Source organism: Simochromis diagramma, unplaced genomic scaffold, assembly GCF_900408965.1.
Source record: "Simochromis diagramma unplaced genomic scaffold, fSimDia1.1 OVJJ01000107.1, whole genome shotgun sequence".
Taxonomy (NCBI): Eukaryota; Metazoa; Chordata; class Actinopteri; order Cichliformes; family Cichlidae; genus Simochromis; species Simochromis diagramma.
In genome coordinates this window covers 3,106,655-3,127,600 of record NW_024387209.1, presented here as the reverse complement: position 1 = coordinate 3,127,600, position 20,946 = coordinate 3,106,655, and the positions used below count along the sequence as shown (strand labels likewise).

Here is a 20,946-nt window from a genome sequence, read left to right as displayed (position 1 = left end):
TGATGTTCTTCAGCAGCCTCTCAAACACCTTCATTACTACCGAGGTCAGTGCAACTGGCCGGTAATCGTTCAGGGATGAGGGTTTGCTGTTCTTGGGCACAGGGATGATGGTGGATCTTTTGAAGCATGTGGGGACCACAGACTTCGCCAGGGACTCGTTGAAGATGTAAGTGAACACACCTGCTAGCTGGTCAGCACAGCAGCGCAGCAGACGGCCGGTGATGCCGTCTGGCCCCGCCGCTTTCCTTGTGTTCACTCTCCTCAGTGCCGCTCGGACGTCATGCTCCGCGATGCTGGTCACCGGTCTCTCGCTGATGACGTCACTGTCCTCGGTAGTCAGGCGGTAGATAACATTAGCCGCCTGGCTAACCTCGAAACGGGCGTAGAACTGATTCAGCTCGTTGGTGATTTTGGTGACATGTTTTTGCACTTTGATACCTACTTTGATACCTACAGGTCCTAAATTGTCTGAGGTACAGTTTAATGTTGGCACTGCTAAAAGCATACTTTCTGTCCATTTAAATGGCAAAAATAAATATCTTTCAAAAGTTTCAACACACTGTATGTTGTGTTTTGTGATCCACTGCTTCTTCCTAGTGATACTACGTACAATGTTTAGACACTGCTGTAACAACCCCAGAATGATGAGTTTGCATTTGTAGAGGGTTGAAACAATAGAAATAGATTAAAACACACAGATAAAAAAGTGACACATAAAACAAACTTTGTTAATTTCTAATTTAGTTTCATTCATTTCATCATTAACTTGCACTTGCACTACTACACTGCCATTTTAACCATTTTAGGTTCAGGCCATTAGGTGGCACAGTGTACTTGTGGCAGGAAAGTGCTAACATGTAAGCAAGCTAGAAGACTGGCATCCTTGCTGGGTATCCAGTTAGGGAAGCAACACATTAATAAGAGAATTCTGGGTAAAACCAAAGTTACTTTCCCTAGTAACTAGTTACTTTGAAAGTAACGAGTAACTTGAAGTAACTGAGTTACTTTTGATAGGGGTAACTAGTAATGTAACTAAGTTACTAAGTTAAAGTAACTTACCCAACACTGGTTACAACATGAGTCACTTACCTTGTCCGTCACTTCCGTCACTTACCTTACGTCTTTCTGGCACGAAGTGGGCGATAAACAAACAAACAAGAGAGACGGGCCTTTTCTCAATTCTAAGTACGCAAGTAATTTCGAGACCGTTGAAAATGATGTGCCGGGAGTCCGCTGTTCTCGCTGGCTCTAATGATCCTCGACCTCGCTGTCTGGTATGTAGCTGGCGGGTCACAGACGTCTCCGAAAACATCGGAGCGCGTTTGGAAATAAATGGTATCTTAATAAATCAAGCAGATATTTGAAGTTTACACAGCTACATTCTCGCTTGAAAATAACTTAAAAGTTTATTTTGTGACCCAGAAAGAGTAATATTTAAAAGGTTTTAGCCCCGCTCGTCCGCCATTGCCGCGTTTGAGTTTTGGACGAAATGCATTCTGGGATATTTAGCTGTACCAAGTCCACACAAGTCACCACTGATGCATGCTCGATAAAACGGGTGAAGCGAGAACACATCCGGGACTTTTTCGCGTTCTCGACTTGATGTGTACTTAGAATTGGAACAGTACTTTGACTGATGACGTATCACAAGTACACAAGAACGCAAGTACGCACAAGTACGCATATTGAGAAAGGGCCACGAACTCGCGACAGAAAAGCCGATCAACTCCTCTTTTTTCTCTGTAGTGTGATAAATATGCAGTGTATATACAGTAGATTTTTAAAATGAGCCTCTTTCGCAACAAAAAACAAAATAAAAAATCAAATCAAATAAAAAACAAAATAAAAGCGGTATCCAGTTTTTACCACACACACAGAGTAATATACATTGTAAGTTACAATATGAAATATTAAGACATCTGATCTCATCAAGTTTAATAAAGGTTGGACAGCTGTGGATTATCAGAAATCAGCTGTCCTACTCTGACTTCAGCTCTCAGTCCCACGCATCCCATCTGAAATAACTGGAGTAATTGGGTAACAACAACCTGCAGGATTCAGATGTGGAGCAGCTGTCTCTTATGAAGAGTCAACACTGTGGACTAAAGATTCTGAGTCAAGTAAAGAGTTGGAGTCACTCTTGCGACTTTCAGCAGTATTGTGCAAAAGATAGGTGGTATAAAAGCTAAAACCCACTATTTCCTTTAAACCTACAGAGACGGCTCAATGGCTCTTTTCCTCAGTATAGTTGTGAATGGAGAATGATGACAATTAACCAACCAATCACATCAGCTAGAAGCTTATTGTGATCATGTGTTTGAGTTGGCGTGAAGGTGACTGTCATCACTATGTTCATTAGTGATGGGCAGATGAAGCTTCATGAAGCACTGAAGCTTTTCATTCAATTGGTTCACCCCAGCGCAAAGCGTCTTGAAGCTTCATTTGCTCTAGTAGGACATCTACTGGACGTAAAAATATTAGTTGGCATGAATTTGAAAAGTGTGGCATTTTGCACACAGCCTGTAAATGTCAACAACAAAAGGAGTGTGTAAAACATGTATATTGTAGTGATGGCAGTATACTGTGTATATTTATACTGGCAGTACGGAAAATCATTAGTTGGAAATTTACATACCTTGTTGGGAGGAATAAGATCAAAATGTTCCCACACAGGGGAGGACATCCTCCTCTTCTTAGCTGGCTCCATTCTCTCCTGACTTTCTCTCCTCACTCTCCTAAACCTCCAAACTGTCTCCAAACTCTCACTAACCGCAACTCTCCATCAAACACCCACATTTTGAATGAAGTTTGAGGGGTTTATATCGCTGCCATAGCTCACGGCAAAGTTCGAACCACTTCCTGAACCAGTCACGTGGTACAGGCGGGCAGCGAGGCTTCGGACGTCATCATTTTCAGCTCCTCCCATAGATGAAGAAAGCCTCGTTACGCGCATCGCGGAAACGCCCCCTCCATTACTCGACACAAGCTTTGAAGCCTCGATACAGAATGTCACATCACTATGCACAGTCTATCATGAGATAGCACCTTCGATGGTTGCCCATGTAGCTAAGCATGTAATGTATTCATTACCGTGTTATGTGTCAGTGAATTTTGTGGTTTGCTGTCATTTGTAGTTGCGTACATCACTCACCTGGAAGTTGGCAAAGGTTTTTTCTTGGATCCCACCCAATAAAATCCACAGTATATCATGAGACAGCACCTTGCATGGCTGTTGGAATGGCCAGTATGGGGATTGAACCCATGACCTTGGCGTTATTAGCACCACGCTCTGACCAGCTGAGCTAACTGGCCCACAACTTGTGCCTAACGTGACACCTTTTTTTGTGTCTAATATACCAAAAAAGAGGGTGGAAGAACTGTTACGAACACAGGAGAAATGTGTGTTTACAAGAAATTACTTCAAGCTGTACCAATGAAAGCCAACTCTTGGAAGCTCCTACTGATCAGAAGCCACCTATGCAGGTGGAGTTCCACCAACAGCCTGCTTCCAAGTTGTGATTTTTTCACCCGTGTCGCTTGAGGTCATGGCATGTTATTGACTTTTTATGGTTGCTTCTAAGCCAAGACCACTGGGGCCTGGCACTGGGGTCCGTTCTTCGTACCTCGCTAAGTAAGTTAGCTGGATTTGATTGTTGACGATTTCGCGTGATCTTGGATCGTTCGGTTCTCCGAAGCTCATCCGGGACTTGCTGTCATAGCAACAGATCCGTAAGCGTAAACCTGCTCGGGAGCAGGCTTACTTTATGTAAACAAGATTAGATCGCGGCCACTCAGGTATGTCCACTTCATTTATATGAAAGCAACAGCGATATTTTACCACTGTTTTACCATAAATAAATATTATCAATGTAACTAAAGATAATGCAGTATTTGATTCTTTTATTGATTTCATACAGATACATACAGGTCATTTCCTAAAAAAAGGGAAATGTACTATTAATCATTCTATTTCATGTATTTGATTATTTCAGATGTAATTCATATTTTAGAGTAGTAATAGTAAATTACTTTATGTAATCAAGATGAGAGACCACGGCTATAAAAGCGAAGGTGGATTTGGGACGTCTGTCGCAGCCATGTCCTGTCCGTTTGTACGCGAGCAACCCATTGCGGAAGGTGCAAGATTGATAAGGAGAGTTTTCAGAATTCAGCGTATATTGCGGGATAGACAGGATCCTTTAGCTCAGCGCAACAGTGTGCTCATAGAGAGATATCGATTTTCCCGTGAGGGTATTATTTACTTAACCAACTTGTTGACGAGGGGGTGCAGGACCACCACCTGTCTTTTTTTGCTCTGCCCTTTTCTTGGTTGCTGTTATAAACAAACAAACAGATTATTTCAGGGTCTCTTTTCAAGAGACTAAAAGCAATATAAGTGATAAATATTACCATTCTGTAGAATATTCCTATATTTCACTTTTACTTGTTCCCATGTTCTAGTGGGTCCTGTTGTGGCTCTAATGTGAAAGAGGATATAATGTAATATAATATAATATGATATAATGTAATATAATATAATAAATTTACCCTACCGCCTACTGGTGTTGGCCAGAGGGGCCGATGGCGCGATATGGCAGCCTCGCTTCTGTCAGTCTGCCCCAGGGCAGCTGTGGCTACAACCGTAGCTGCCTCCACCAGTGTGTGAATGTGAGAGTGAATGAATAGTGGCATTGTAAAGCGCTTTGGGTGCCTTGAAAAGCGCTATATAAATCCAATCCATTATTATTATTATTAAATTACTTACGAGTTTAATTTGTCAGCAACTTTCTGCCAGACCTCTCTCCTTGCTTTTGCAGCCTTTGCAGTGTTCCATTGCGTTTTAATTAAACTCTGAAACTCCTGAAATCCCTCAATCAAGAGTTCTTGCTCTGCTTCCGAAAAATACTGAGCACGCTCCTTCGACATTTTCGCCGACCAATCAAAGGGTTGCCGATAAATGTTTCTACTATCGATGTGTAGACCCTGTTAAGCCACCCAGTGATCTCACATTACTTCATCCAGCTATACTAATCGTCAACAACAGGTGTGTTTGGAGAACCGGAATAGCGAGCTTAAAGTTAGCGCGATGATTTGATCTTGGATGTGTCATTTGATCTTGGATGTAGTAAGCGAGGTACGAAGAAAAAACCCCTGATAAGGCCAAGTTCATGGCTTCAGTCCGCAACCTGGCCATTCGAGCCTCGTTTGAGAACTCGTAGAGTCTCTGTTGAAGGACATGAAATTGACAACAGTGTAGCAATTTTGGATGACATAAAGGACCTGAGGTTGGCCTGCTGCAAACCAAATGGGAACGCATGCCTGCTCCTCAAGGACTCACAACAAACCACGAAGGGACTTGAACCCTCAATCTTCTGATCGGAAGTCAGACACCTTGTCTGTTAGGCCACGTGGTCAAGCAGAAATTCCCACTTTTCACGAACGTTCATTGGAGTCTGTTTGAGTCAACTGCTGGTGTTGGGTTGATCACGTGGCTGGTGGATATTGCTTGATTGTTGCTTGAAATAATTGATTGTTGTTTGAAATAAGTGCATGCCACAGCATTTCTCCCATGTATCACGCTCTTAAAAACGTAGTCCTACCTGCCACATGCACAGTGGATGCACCCACTAAGCCAGAGTATCATCTGCCAATGGAGGTCATAAAGCATACGTGGCCCGATCTGTCACCTGGAAGTTGGCAGAGGTTTTTTCTTGGATCCCACCAAACAAAAACCACAGTCTACCATGAGACAGCACCTTGGATGGCTGTTGGAATGGCCAGTATGGGGATTGAACCCATGACCTTGGTGTTATTAGCACCACGCTCTGACCAGCTGAGCTAACCGGCCCACAACATATGTGTGAAACCATCCTTTTGTTGACTAATATACCAAAAAAGAGGGTGGAAGAACTGTTAAGAACACAAGAGAAATGTGTGTTTACAAGAAATTACTTCAACATAGTGGGAAAAAAAAGTCTTCTGTTGACTTACAAAAAATGCTTTAAGAAGAAATTTGCCACAAAAAAATACATGGTGTGCGTCTTCTAATGTTAGGGTCGATTGGTGAGGATATAAAGCAGCTGTTTTTGATGCAGTATGCTGTGTCAGACTTTGGAAATGAGTGATTCATCCAGAAAGTAGCTGGAAAAGTGATTTGGAGATTGCAGCTAAGCATGTAATGTATTCATTAGCGTGTTATGTGTCAGTGAATTTTGTGGTTTGCTGTCATTTGTAGTTGCGTACATCACTCACCTGGAAGTTGGCAGAGGTTTTTTCTTGGATCCCAGAAAATAAAATCCACAGTCGATCTTGAGACAGCACGTTGCATGGCTGTTGGAATGGCCAGTATGGGGATTGAACCCATGACCTTGGTGTTATTAGCACCACGCTCTGACCAGCTGAGCTAACCGGCCTACAAGCATGCATGTGAGCCCATCCTTTTGTTGACTAATGTACCAAAAAAGAGGGTGGAAGAACTGTTAAGAACACAAGAGAAATGTGTGTTTACAAGAAATTACTTCAAGCTGTACCAATGAAAACCAACTCTTGGAAGCTCCTACTGATCAGAAGCCACCTATGCAGGTGGAGTTCCACCAACAGCCTCCTTCCAAGTCGTGATTTTTTCAACCGTGTCGCTTGAGGTCATGGCATGACTTTCAATGGTTGCTTCTAAGCCAAGACCACTGGGGCCTGGCACTGATAAGGCCAAGTTCATGGCTTCAGTCTGCAAACTGGCCATTCGAGCCTCGTTTGAGAACTCGTAGAGTCTCTGTTGAAGGACATGAAATTGACAACAGTGTAGCAATTTTGGATGACATAAAGGATCTGAGGTTGGCCTGCTGCAAACCAACTGGGAACACATGCCTGCTCCTCAAGGACTCACAACAAACCACGAAGGGACTTGAACCCTCAATCTTCTGATCCGAAGTCAGACGCCTTGTCCGTTAGGCCACGTGGTCCGACAGAAATTCCGACTTTTCACGAACGTTCGTTGGAGTCTGTTTGAGTCAACTGCTGGTGTTGGGTTGATCACGTGGCTGGTGGATATTGCTTGATTGTTGCTTGAAATAATTGATTGTTGCTTGAAATAAGAGCATGCCACAGCATTTCTCCCATGTATCACGCTCTTAAAAACGTAGTCCTACCTGCCACATGCACAGTGGATGCACCCACTAGGCCAGAGTATCATCTGCCAATGGAGGTCATAAAGCTTACGTGGCCCGATCTGTCACCTGGAAGTTGGCAGAGGTTTTTTTCTTGGATCCCACCAAACAAAAATCACAGTCTACCATGAGACAGCACCTTGGATGGCCATTGAACCCATGACCTTGGTGTTATTCCTGACGGACAGGAAGCAGCATGTGAGGCTGGGAAAGAATGTCTCGGACTCCCGGACCATCAGCACCGGCTCCCCTCAGGGCTGTGTTCTTTCTCCTCTGCTCTTCTCCCTGTACACCAACTGCTGCACCTCCACCCACCAGTCTGTCAAGCTAATCAAGTTTGCAGATGACACCACCGTTATCGGACTCATCTCGGACGGGGATGAGTCTGCCTACAGGAGGGAGGTTGAACGTCTGGTGTCCTGGTGCAGCCACAACAACCTGGTGCTGAATGCCCAGAAGACAGTGGAGATTATTGTGGACTTCAGGAAGCACACAGCTCCACTCCCCCCCATCATCCTGACTGACACCCCCATCACCTCTGTGGACTCGTTCCGCTTCCTGGGTACCACCATCACCCAGGACCTGAAGTGGGAGCCCACCATCACTTCCGTCATTAAAAAAGCCCAGCAGAGGATGTACTTCCTGAGGCAGCTGAAGAAATTCAACCTGCCAACACGGACGATGATGCAGTTCTACACTGCAATCATCGAGTCCATCCTCACCTCCTCCATCACTGTGTGGTACGCTGGAGCCACTATCAGGGACAAACAGAGACTGCAGCGTGTTGTGCGCTCTGCTGAGAAGGTGATTGGCTGCAGACTCCCATCTCTGCAGGACCTGTACACCTCCAGGACACTGCGGCGTACAGCTCGGATCTCAGCTGACCCTTCTCACCCTGGACACAGTCCGTTTGACCTGCTCCCCTCAGGCAGGAGGCTCCGGTCCATTCGCACCAGAACCTCTCGCCATAAGAACAGTTTCTTCCCCTCTGCTGTCGGACACATGAACAATAACCATATGACTGTTCCCACCACTAACACATGACCCTACGCTGTGTTCACTGCATCATTCCATGTTTGGCACTGATCACCACCTGCACTCATGTATATATCATGTATATATCTATCCACTTAGCACTTTTAATTCTTATTCTTATTTTTATATTTTTATGACAGCGTGTTGCACTGAAGCACCGCAGCAATTTCCTAACATGTAAAACCTCCTCAACATCTGGCAATAAACCCTTTCTGATTCTGATTCTGATTCTGATTAGCACCACGCTCTGACCAGCTGAGCTAATCGGCCTACAACATATGTGTGAAACCATCCTTTTGTTGACTAATATACCAAAAAAGAGGGTGGAAGAACTGTTAAGAACACAAGAGAAATGTGTGTTTACAAGAAATTACTTCAACATAGTGGGAAAAAAAAGTCTTCTGTTGACTTACAAAAAATGCTTTAAGAAGAAATTTGCCACAAAACAATACATGGTGTGCGTCTTCTAATGTTAGGGTCGATAGGTGAGGATATAAAGCAGCAGTTTTTGATGCAGTATGCTGTGTCAGACTTTGGAAATGAGTGATTTATCCAGAAAGTAGCTGGAAAAGTGATTTGGAGATTGCAGCTAAGCATGTAATGTATTCATTAGCGTGTTATGTGTCAGTGAATTTTGTGGTTTGCTGTCATTTGTAGTTGCGTACATCACTCACCTGGAAGTTGGCAGAGGATTTTTCTTGGATCCCACCAAATAAAATCCACATTCGATCATGAGAAAGCACGTTGCATGGCTGTTGGAATGGCCAGTATGGGGATTGAACCCATGACCTTGGCGTTATTAGCACCACGCTCTGACCAGCTGAGCTAACCGGCCTACAACATGCATGTGAGCCCATCCTTTTGTTGACTAATGTACCAAAAAAGAATGTGGAAGAACTGTTAAGAAGACAAGAGAAATGTGTGTTTACAAGAAATTACTTCAAGCTGTACCAATGAAAACCAACTCTTGGAAGCTCCTACTGATCAGAAGCCACCTATGCAGGTGGAGTTCCACCAACAGCCTGCTTCCAAGTCGTGATTTTTTCAACAACAGTGTAGCAATTTTGGATGACATAAAGGATCTGAGGTTGGCCTGCTGCAAACCAACTGGGAACACATGCCTGCTCCTCAAGGACTCACAACAAACCACGAAGGGACTTGAACCCTCAATCTTCTGATCCGAAGTCAGACGCCTTGTCCGTTAGGCCACGTGGTCTGGCAGAAAGTCCTACTTTTCACGAACGTTCGTTGGAGTCTGTTTGAGTCAACTGCTGGTGTTGGGTTGATCACGTGGCTGGTGGATATTTCTTGATTGTTGCTTGAAATAATTGATTGTTGCTTGAAATAAGTGCATGCCACAGCATTTCTCCCATGTATCACGCTCTTAAAAACGTAGTCCTACCTGCAACATACACAGTGGATGCACCCACTAAGCCAGAGTATCATCTGCCAATGGAGGTCATAAAGCTTACGTGGCCCGATCTGTCACCTGGAAGATGCCAGAGGTTTTTTTTTCTTGGATCCCACCAAACAAAAACCACAGTCTACCATGAGAAAGCACCTTGGATGGCTGTTGGAATGGCTAGTATGGGGATTGAACCCATGACCTTGGCGTTATTAGCACCACGCTCTGACCAGCTGAGCTAACTGGCCCACAACATATGTGTGAAACCATCCTTTTTTTGTCTAATATACCAAAAAAGAGGGTGGAAGAACTGTTAAGAACACAAGAGAAATGTGTGTTTACAAGAAATTACTTCAACATAGTGGGAAAAAAAAATCTTCTGTTGACTTACAAAAAATGCTTTAAGAAGAAATGTGCCACAAAACAATACATGGTGTGCGTCTTCTAATGTTATGGTCGATAGGTGAGGATATAAAGCAGCAGTTTTTGATGCAGTATGCTGTGTCAGACTTTGGAAATGAGTGATTCATCCAGAAAGTAGCTGGAAAAGTGATTTGGAGATTGTAGCAAAGAATGTAATGTATTCATTAGCGTGTCATGTGTCAGTGAATTTTGTGGTTTGCTGTCATTTGTAGTTGCGTACATCACTCACCTGGAAGTTGGCAGAGGTTTTTTCTTGGATCCCACCAAATAAAAACCACAGTCTACCATGAAGTAGCACCTTGGATGGCTGTTGGAATGGCCAGTATGGGGATTGAACCCATGACCTTGGCGTTATTAGCACCACGCTCTGACCAGCTGAGCTAACCAGCCTACAACATATGTGTGAAACCATCCTTTTGTTGACTAATATACCAAAAAAGAGGGTGGAAGAACTGTTAAGAACACAAGAGAAATGTGTGTTTACAAGAAATTACTTCAACATAGTGGGAAAAAAAAGTCTTCTGTTGCCTTACAAAAAATGCTTTAAGAAGGAATTTGCCACAAAACAATACATGGTGTGCATCTTCTAATGTTAGGGTCGATAGGTGAGGATATAAAGTAGCAGTTTTTGATGCAGTATGCTGTGTCAGACTTTGGAAATGAGTGATTTATCCAGAAAGTAGCTGGAAAAGTGATTTGGAGATTGCAGCTAAGAATGTAATGTATTCATTAGCGTGTTATGTGTCAGTGAATTTTGTGGTTTGCTGTCATTTGTAGTTGCGTACATCACTCACCTGGAAGTTGGCAGAGGTTTTTTCTTGGATCCCACCAAATAAAATCCACAGTCGATCATGAGACAGCACGTTGCATGGCTGTTGGAATGGCCAGTATGGGGATTGAACCCATGACCTTGGCGTTATTAGCACCACGCTCTGACCAGCTGAGCTAACCGGCCTACAACATATGTGTGAAACCATCCTTTTGTTGACTAATATACCAAAAAAGAGGGTGGAAGAACTGTTAAGAAGACAAGAGAAATGTGTGTTTACAAGAAATTACTTCAAGCTGTACCAATGAAAGTATGTGGCAGGGACTAAACACGATCACAGACTTTAGAGGGAAAACCAGCACACCGCAGACCACGGCCTCTCTGTGTGAGGATCTAAACGTATTCTACGTTAGATTCGACACAGCGAACACCATGAGACCGGACAGTGTGCGCACCGCGGATGACGTCAGTGCGCACACTGTGTCTGAGGAGGATGTGCGGAGGTGCTTCAGGAAGGTGAACGCACGCAAAGCTACTGGTCCGGACGGGATTCCCGGCCGCGTCCTCAAGTCATGCGCGGCTCAGCTGGCTGGAGTGTTCACGCACATCTTCAACCTTTCCCTCTCTCTGTCTGTAGTCCCAGCCTGCTTCAAAATGGCCACCATCGTCCCTGTACCCAAATCCTCCACCGTCTCCTCATTGAACGACTGGCGACCTGTAGCCCTGACCCCCATCGTAAGCAAATGCTTCGAGAAGCTGGTCAGGGACTTCATCTGCTCTGCACTACCCGACTCACTGGACCCTCTACAGTTCGCATACCGCCACAACAGGTCCACTGATGATGCCATAGCCCTGACACTACATACTGCCCTGTCACACCTGGTGAAGAGAGACACGTATGTGAGAATGCTGTTTGTAGATTACAGCTCAGCATTCAATACCATCGTTCCCTCGAAGCTGGACAGGAAACTGCAGGATCTAGGACTGAGCAGCTCCCTCTGCAGCTGGATCCTTAGCTTCCTGTCTGACAGACGCCAAGTGGTCAGACTGGGCAGCATCACCTCATCCCCCGTCACACTGAACACTGGTGCTCCACAGGGGTGTGTACTGAGCCCTCTCCTATACTCACTCTACACCTACGACTGCACGGCCACTAACAACTCCAACATCATTGTGAAGTTTGCGGACGACACTACAGTGGTGGGTCTTATCACCAATGGTGATGAGACAGCTTACAGGGAGGAGGTCAGCGCCCTGACCCACTGGTGTCAAGACAACCATCTCACCCTCAACGTCGCAAAGACAAAGGAGTTGATAGTGGACTTCCGGAGGTGCAGAGAAGTACACACCCCCATCACCATCAACGGCGCTGCTGTGGAGAGAGTGAGCAGCTTCCGGTTCCTTGGTTCCTTGGATCCCACCAAACAAAAATCACAGTCTACCATGAGACAGCACCTTGGATGGCTGTTGGAATGGCCATTATGGGGATTGAACCCATGACCTTGGTGTTATTAGCACCACGCTCTGACAAGCTAAACTAATCGGCCTACAACGTATGTGTGAAGCAATCCTTTTGTTGACTAATATACCAAAAAAGAGGGTGTAAGAACTGTTAAGAAGACAAGAGAAATGTGTGTTTACAAGAAATTACTTCAAGCTGTACCAATGAAAACCAACTCTTGGAAGCTCCTACTGATCAGAAGCCACCTATGCAGGTGGAGTTCCACCAACAGCCTGCTTCCAAGTCGTGATTTTTTCAACCATGTCGCTTGAGGTCATGGCATGACTTTCAATGGTTGCTTCTAAGCCAAGACCACTGGGGCCTGGCACTGATAAGGCCAAGTTCATGGCTTCAGTCTGCAACCTGGCCATTCGAGCCTCGTTTGAGAACTCGTAGAGTCTCTGTTGAAGGACATGAAATTGACAACAGTGTAGCAATTTTGGATGACATAAAGGATCTGAGGTTGCCCTGCTGCAAACCAACTGGGAAAGCATGCCTGCTCCTCAAGGACTCACAACAAACCACAAAGGGACTTGAACCCTCAATCTTCTGATCCGAAGTCAGACGCCTTGTCCGTTAGGCCACGTGGTCCGGCAGAAAGCCCCTAACCTGGCCTTTCGAGCCTCGTTTGAGAACTCGTAGAGTCTCTTTTGAAGGACACAGCCAGGGTCTGCAGTCTTAAAGTCTGCATTTCAAGACCGATTACTTCACAGCGACGCGATGAAGGCTGTCCCAATTCAAAGGCTGCTCGAAATGCGGCCCTCAAATGCGTCTTTCATTTCCCTGAATTTCAAGGATGGGTCGGTGTAGCCTCCATGGTCCAACATATCTCAGACTTCATAGCGCGGCGGTTGTTGGGATAATTTTTCCGAAAAAAATGGTGAAAGCGGAGCAGCCGAAGAGTAAACTTTCATAAGTAAGTACTGAATATTATGTCACTTTTTTATGCGCAAATGTTTAATAATGAAGAACATTAAAACATTACTGTTGGCCACATGTCGGCAAAGTTATGTGACATTAGCGATGTTTGTACTTTTTAAAGTAAAGGTTTTAAAGCCTTTACTTCAAAATATACGCCGTTCAATAGTGGGTCTTAATCTTACAAAGAATGTGCTGATTTTATGGATAATTAAAGGCTGTATCCCAATTCAGGGTCTGCAGCCTTAAAGGCCGCATTTTAAGGCCGATTACGTCACAGTGGCGCGCCAAAGGCTGTCCCAATTCAAAGGCTGCTCTAAATGCGGCCCTAAAATGCGTCCTTCATTTCCCTGAATTTTAAGGCTGTGGCAGTGTAGACTTCGTGGTCCCATATATCCCACAATTCATAGCGCGGCAGTCGGTGTGGATAATTCTGCCGCAGACGGCAGAAGCAGAGCGGCCGTTAAGAAGAAGACAGACCAAGAAAAAGGCCAGTGGAGAGGTAAGTAACGGAAGTGACGGACAAGTTAAGCGACTCATGTTGTAACTGACGTCAGACGCCGGAGATTTTGGCGGAAAATTAAAGCAAATGGTAGTTTAGATTTGAACAAATTCATTTAAGCTTCAGTATTAACAAATACACTTATCAATTGTCTTATAACTAACACTATTTGTCTAAATAATCTCCAACACCCTGGAGAACAACGAGGAGAGTTTAGAGGCTCTCCAAGATTATACTGATCAGTGCTTTCAGGATCTCGTGATGAAGAAGACCCAGTGTGCAGCTTCCCCGGCCAAACCTGAGACGCCGTCGTCGAAAAGACAACGCCCGGCAGATTCCCCCGGCTCAACATCGCCAGCCGGCAAAGATATTGCTGACATACTGGAGTCAATCGACAAGCGATTGTCCAGTTTCGACGCAAGGCTGTCCTTGGTGGAGATTCTTCACCGAGAATTTAAATGCTTGCGAGAATCCCTGGAGTACAGCCAGCAGCAGGTGGAAACGCTTGCTGCTGAAAATGCCACACTAAGGGAGTCGGTGAAATGTCTCACAGATAATGTTACCCAGCTCAATAGAGAAAATAAAAAAATAAAAGAAACAGTTATCGATCTACAAGCTCGTAGCATGCATGATAATCTGGTATTTTCTGGTATTCCAGAAGCCGCTGGAGAGGACGCGGAGACCACGGTAAAAAGCTTCATCAAAACCCACCTGAAGCTGCCGGAGGACACTGTGAAGAACATCGTCTTCGATCGGGTACATCGCCTCGACCCCATTCGGGCTACGGCCGGGAGACCACGTCCTATCGTGGCCAAATTCGGCCACTTCAAACAAAAGCAACATGTGAAAAGCCGCGGCAGGGAATTAAAAGGAACGGACTTCAGCGTGAACGACCAGTTCCCCAAAGAGATCTTGGAATGACGCAGGGTCCTCTTCCCAATCCGACCCGGCTTCATCCAGAAGGGCTCCCGCGCTGTCATCGCTGTGGACCGGCTGTACGTGGACGGACAGCTCCACCGAGACCCCAACATCACTCCGTGGCTGTATTAACCTCACACCAGATAAGAATCAGCTACACCATTTCCCTATCCACTCACACTAACTTGCATTAACATCTGTTTAACTTACCGGTATCAAATCGCATCTTAAAGTGTGATTTCATAGCAGAATTAACACCGTCACTCTCCGTCAGTGATTTAATTGGAATGTTTACGTTTTGTTTTTGTTTTTTTTTCTTCTCGTTTTTTTTTTTCCCTCTCTTTTCCCCCTCTTGGTTTTATGCTGCTCACCCCTGTCCTTAGTTTCTTTCTTTATTCCTTTCACTGCCTCGATCACCTGCTTCGACACTCATCCACAAACATCCTTTATTTCGACACATACGCACCATGCGCTCAATGGCAGCACATTTACTTCAGTCAGACAGCGCACACAGTTGTTTAGGATACACACACTTAAGCCAAGCCTACTCATATTAGTAACTATGCATACACAAAGTCAGACTCAGGGAGCATCTCGCCACACATTTTTTCTCTCTCTCCTTCTCTTTATTTATGAACAAGTGACATATTCTCTCCACCTGTATAAGCGACGCACACAGCATACATCCCTAGTTATACACAAACATCTATGGGTACACTGAGGTTCATTACATGGAATATAAATGGAGCTGGCTCCAGAGAAAAGAGGTTAAAAATATTTAACCAACTCAAAAAACTACAGGCAGATGTTGTCCTATTACAAGAGACCCACAGACCTCTTAGAGGTTCGAATGAACTTAAAACACCTGAGTTTCCCAATGTGTTCTCAGCTTGTTATAATTCTAGACAAAGGGGAGTAGCAATTTTAATACATAAAAATATTAATTTCATGGTACTCGATACAGTTATAGATCCAGAGGGCAGATTCTTAATCATTAAACTATCTATACTTGATAAAAAGCTATGTATTGCAAGTGTATATGGTCCAAATGTTGATGATCCCTCATTCTTTCACGGTTTTTTCAGTGCACTCTCTGAACACTTAGATGGCACACTTGTTCTTGGAGGCGACCTCAACCTTGGACTAAATGAAGACATGGATAGGCTCAATACAGCGGGAACTCAGCGTAATTGGCAGTCCACAAATATAATCAAACAGTATATGAGCGACTTTGGTCTTTGCGATGCATGGCGCTCCCTTCACCCCACCAGTAAGGAATATACTTTTTTCTCACATGTCCATCACTCCTACTCTCGTCTGGATTATTTTTTGGTCAGCAGCTCACTGCTGAATGACATTTCAGACACTGAGATTCACCCTATAGCTGTCAGCGATCATGGTCCTGTATCTTTAACACTAATGCACAAGAATAATACTACGCCAAGAAAAAACTGGAGATTTAATATATCACTACTTAAAGATGAAGACTTTATTAAATATTTTAAAAAAGAGTGGACTTCATATTTTGACTATAATGACACTCCCGAAACATCAGCTTCTGTTCTATGGGAAGCAGGGAAAGCTGTGATGAGAGGTAAAATAATTTCTTTCTCATCACATAAAAAGAAAAAAGAAAACAAAAATATTCAGGAATTAGAAAAAAACATCAAATCACTAGAAGAAGCCTACGCGTCCCACCAAGATCAGGAAACATTGAACAAAATACGCAAAACAAAACTAGAATTAAATGAGATAATTGATAAAAAAACAAAATTCTTAGTACAAAGACTACGCCTACAAAATTATGAACATGGTAATAAATCCGGTCAATTTCTAGCAAACCAGCTAAAAATAAATAAAGAAAAAACAACTATATGTGCTGTTCAAGATTCATCTGGGAACACAATATATGAACCGATACAAATAAACAACATTTTCAGGGATTTCTATAAAACGTTGTATTCACCACAAATAAACCCATCTAAAAAAGAAATTGATCAGTTTTTGGACAACATAACTCTTCCAAAATTATTGGACACTCAAGCAATGGCACTGGATTCACCACTGACACCAGGTGAACTCCAGGAAGCCCTGATAAGTATGCCCAATAATAAGGCTCCAGGTCAGACGGCTTTCCTGCAGAATTCTACAAAGAATTCTGGACGATTCTAGCACCAGTTTTCTACAGAATGTTGTTGGAAATTAAAGAAAAGGGCAGACTTCCATCAAATATGAATTCTGCAAACATTAATCTCCTGCTAAAACCAGGCAAAGACCCTGTATATCCCTCAAGCTATCGTCCAATATCCCTTATAAATGTAGACCTTAAAATAATCTGCAAAGCTCTCTCAAAGAGACTGGAGAAAATAACCCCCCTCTTAATTCATCCTGACCAAACTGGTTTCATAAAAGGTAGGCACTCATCAACAAATACACGTAGATTACTTAATTTGATAGACTACTCATACAGTAAAAACCTAGAAACTACAATATTCTCTTTAGACGCAGAAAAAGCATTTGACAGAGTTAACTGGAAATTTCTATTTGCAACTTTACACAAATTTGCTTTTGGATCCTCTTTCATAAACTGGTTAAAAATATTATATAATTCCCCAACAGCTTGTGTTAGAACAAATGACCAGACATCCTCCAGCTTCTGTCTCTTGAGGGGCACCAGGCAGGGATGCCCACTCTCCCCTTCACTGTTTGCAATTTTTATTGAACCACTAGCAGCAGCAATTAGACAGAATTCAGTAATTAAGGGCATAAAATGCAAGAACGTGGAACATAAAATCAGCCTTTATGCGGATGATGTGTTACTCTTTCTCCAAAATTCACAAACCAATATCTGTGGGGCAGTGGCGGCTCCTGAAAAAAATCTCAGGGGGGGCAATTTTTATGATATCGACTAAAATGACCCATTTAATGAGTACATCAAACAACACAATTTTAATTTGTTGCTAGGTGATTAACTCATACAGTGATACCTCATGCCCACTAGATGGCAACACACAACAGAAAGCTTTCCTCTAGCTACATAAGTTACAGGTAGAAAGCGAAAGAAATTAGCATCCAGTAGCCTTTAAGCAAAAATGAATGTGTCCACTTACTCATTACTTAGGCTACATCAATCCAATGTTGTGTGGTGTAATCAAGCAACAATATAAAGCCGGCTGCATCATATAAATCAATATGCACAGCCTGTCAGCCACGACTTGCGCTGGAACCAACTCCGACAAAAAGTCCTGTTGTATGCTTTTGACTTCTCCTTCGTTGCCTGGGTTAGTTGAATTTCGGGCTTGTCAGGTCCCAACTCTTTAACTTGCAGTTTTTCTGCCATTGTCCTTCTGGCAAAAGGGTAGGTTAGAAGCGATCTAACCGAATTTGGGGGAGGCTGTGCCTCAACCGTTAACAATACCGCTGCCATCGTCTCTCTCTGACCTTATAGCTCACTTAGGCTACTGACTGAGGTAAAATTCTAGAACAGCAAATCTTCGCGCGTTTTCTGCAGGGGCGCAATTTTAAGCGCCCCCAAACCATTTAATTCAGCGACGCTGATAGGTCAAATATTTATTATTTTCCCCTGGCAACCATTTAATGATAGGCTATTTCGCTGCATATCAAGGGCGCTTTGACGAGCGCCCCAGAAGAAGAAAAACACCGTTTGTTGGTTGAACTTTAATGAGTCAGCTGGTGAAAATGTTAAAATACGCCTGGCTGTATATGGGCACACACATAGTAAAACTATCATTGATGAATTTTTTAAAAATATATATTTTTACTCCTCCACATTTGGGGGGGCGGAGCCCGAGCGCCCCCTATGGGCCAGCCGCCACTGCTGTGGGGTGATTGAATTGATAAACTCTTTTCCAAGAATATCAGATTACTCAATTAACTGGTCAAAATCTACAGTCCTACCGATTAATTGCTCCCTCCATAATTCCTCTTCTACACCACTGCAATCGGGAAATATAAAATATTTAGGTATTAATGTTTCTCCCAAGCTTGCAGATCTAACTAAATTAAACCATATCCCACTTTTAAAGAAGGTAGAAGATGATCTGGCTAGATGGAAATGTCTACCCATATCACTCATGGGAAGGGTTGCCGCTATAAAAATGATGGTCTTACCAAAAATAAATTATTTCCCGAAGGTCCCGCCTTCACTGTTGTGATTGGTGTGGGGGTAGGGACAGGCTTAGGGCGTCGGGGGGTTCCCCGGAGGCATCTTCCTTGGGGGGCTCAACCCAGGGTAGCGGTCATGTCCGGTTGGGGGCTCTTTTGGCTCTCGGGTGACTGTTTCCTCGTGGTTGCGTGTAGCGGGGCTAGGGGAGGGTCTGTGCTGACGGACGTGGGTTACTGACCTGGTAGCCTGTCTGCCCCTGGGTGGGTCCGGGATGGGCGTGAGGTTCTGGGGGCGCTCCGTCTCTGGGCTGGGGCCCTGGCCGGGCCTCGGGGCCTTGGGTCCTGGTTTGTGTGTTGCCCGGTCTGGATGGGCCTGGGCCCCCTTTCCCTGGCGGGTCGCGGAGTATGGGAGTGCCTACTGGGGTCAGCGGGGGAGCTGGCCCCAGGGAGGGGTCACTTGCCCCTCCCTTCCTTCCCTCCCCATCTCCAGCTGCCTCCCTCTTCCCGCTCCACCACAACCACCCACACATGCAGGACCTTGGAGTAGGGGTATGTCACCAGGGTGCAGAGGAGGCTTGGTGGTTCTTTGTGTCCGGGGATGGGCGTCCAGGTACACACCGGCTCACTCCTTGGCGGCCGCTTATCGGGGCCTGGAGCCTGGGGCTCGCTCGGGCCACTTCGGAGGTGGGGTGCCCCCGGCCTCTCGGCCTGGGGCTCGGTCACTCAGGCACGGCTGGCTGCCGGCGGAGCTCACGGGCGCGTCACTGCAACTCCCCCTGGCTTCTGCTCCACGGCTGCTGAGTGAGCCCTCATCTGGGACTCTCCTCAGCTCTTTCTGGGACAGTGGCACGGCTGCCCCTCTGTTGGTCTTCCTTGGTCTCTTGTGTTCTGGGGGCCTCTGGATGTCTGGAGTTTTGATCTCCTCCATACCTGCTTCATGCCCTGGAGGACGGGGCTGTGGCCCCCCCACACCCTCTAGCAGATCATTACATGAAGGAACCTTTAAAAAAAAAAAAACAAGCGCGTCCATGCTCACAGGTGTACACACGGGTGATCACACCCACAAACTACACCCTTTTTGGCTCCTACCTCAAAGCACACTGTGTTCTGTTGATCTTATGTGCTGCACAATAATGTTTAATATTTAGTATTTACTGTCATATTCCCATATATCATTGTGATGTTGTTTATTCTATTACTCTTGTTCTCTTCTGCTTGTTTTCTTTTTTCTTTCTCAGCAGGTGATCCAGGTGATTGATATATGCATTTTTTTTCTTGTCTTTTTTTTTTCTGCCCGTTCTGTTGGTTTTTGTCTTTTGCCCTTCTCCCCCGTCCCTCTTCTCAGCAGTTTTCTCTTTCCCTCTTTCTTTCTCCCCTTCTTTCCCCCAGTCAAGTCTGTCCCGTATTCAGTAAGTGAAAATAAAATAAACAATAAAAGGTGAATCAAATGGACCATTACGGCAAGGCTGGGATGGTCAATTTGGTAAAGTAAATCCGTTGGGCATCTTTCTTTGCCTTTAGACAACAATTCTGATGGCAAAAGAGCCAAACGGGACAGGCCAAAAAAAAAAAAGAAAGAAAAAAAAAAAAAAGAAGCAGAGCGGCCGAAGAGTAAATTAAGTACTTAATATTATGTCACTCATTTATGTGCAAATGTTTAATAATGAGGAACATTAAAACATTACTGTTGGCCACATGTCGGCAAAGTTATTTGCCATTAGTGATGTTTGTACGTTCAGCTTTTACTTGCTTTTAAAACCTTTAAAATATAATAATACAATAGTCGACCTTAATCTTACAGAGAATGTGATGATTTCGTGGATAATTAAAGTCAGTCATATATCCACAAACACAACAAGCTGTAAGTCAGTGATGCTGCTCGGTTTGCAGTCCTGAATATCACGGCACAAGCAGGATTCACTGCACTGTTAATGTTAGCTGTGTCATATCGCTGCCTCTGTTCGGTGGTGTCGAGCAAAACGGACTTTAACATGTGTTTGAACGAGTTGACGGTTCACTCGTTAAGCTGAAAGAAAGATGCTTTAATCACAGGAGTCACACATGTGTCCACTGTACCATCTGGGAACTCTTCTTGTTTAGCACTCGTAATAACACAAACACTAAATCCTGCTTCTCTTGTGTTGTTTTGTAGCAGTGTAAACACCTGAGACTGTCACCTGTCTGTCT

The 20,946-nt window shown here is 44.4% G+C and overlaps 10 non-coding genes across 10 annotated transcripts; all 10 read right to left on the bottom strand.

Moving 5' to 3' along the window:
- Positions 1 to 3,238: 3,238 nt before the first annotated feature.
- On the bottom strand, positions 3,239 to 3,312 carry trnai-aau. The gene has a single exon. It is a non-coding gene; the product is annotated as a tRNA-Ile (tRNA).
- A 2,462-nt stretch (positions 3,313 to 5,774) lies between these two features.
- Positions 5,775 to 5,848, bottom strand: trnai-aau. The gene has a single exon. It is a non-coding gene; the product is annotated as a tRNA-Ile (tRNA).
- A 491-nt stretch (positions 5,849 to 6,339) lies between these two features.
- Positions 6,340 to 6,413, bottom strand: trnai-aau. Its single transcript has one exon. It is a non-coding gene; the product is annotated as a tRNA-Ile (tRNA).
- A 473-nt stretch (positions 6,414 to 6,886) lies between these two features.
- Positions 6,887 to 6,959, bottom strand: trnar-ucg. The gene has a single exon. It is a non-coding gene; the product is annotated as a tRNA-Arg (tRNA).
- A 2,000-nt stretch (positions 6,960 to 8,959) lies between these two features.
- trnai-aau lies at positions 8,960 to 9,033 on the bottom strand. The gene has a single exon. It is a non-coding gene; the product is annotated as a tRNA-Ile (tRNA).
- Positions 9,034 to 9,341: 308 nt separating this feature from the next.
- Positions 9,342 to 9,414, bottom strand: trnar-ucg. Its single transcript has one exon. It is a non-coding gene; the product is annotated as a tRNA-Arg (tRNA).
- A 363-nt stretch (positions 9,415 to 9,777) lies between these two features.
- On the bottom strand, positions 9,778 to 9,851 carry trnai-aau. Its single transcript has one exon. It is a non-coding gene; the product is annotated as a tRNA-Ile (tRNA).
- A 491-nt stretch (positions 9,852 to 10,342) lies between these two features.
- Positions 10,343 to 10,416, bottom strand: trnai-aau. Its single transcript has one exon. It is a non-coding gene; the product is annotated as a tRNA-Ile (tRNA).
- Positions 10,417 to 10,907: 491 nt separating this feature from the next.
- trnai-aau lies at positions 10,908 to 10,981 on the bottom strand. The gene has a single exon. It is a non-coding gene; the product is annotated as a tRNA-Ile (tRNA).
- A 1,833-nt stretch (positions 10,982 to 12,814) lies between these two features.
- On the bottom strand, positions 12,815 to 12,887 carry trnar-ucg. Its single transcript has one exon. It is a non-coding gene; the product is annotated as a tRNA-Arg (tRNA).
- Positions 12,888 to 20,946: the final 8,059 nt, after the last annotated feature.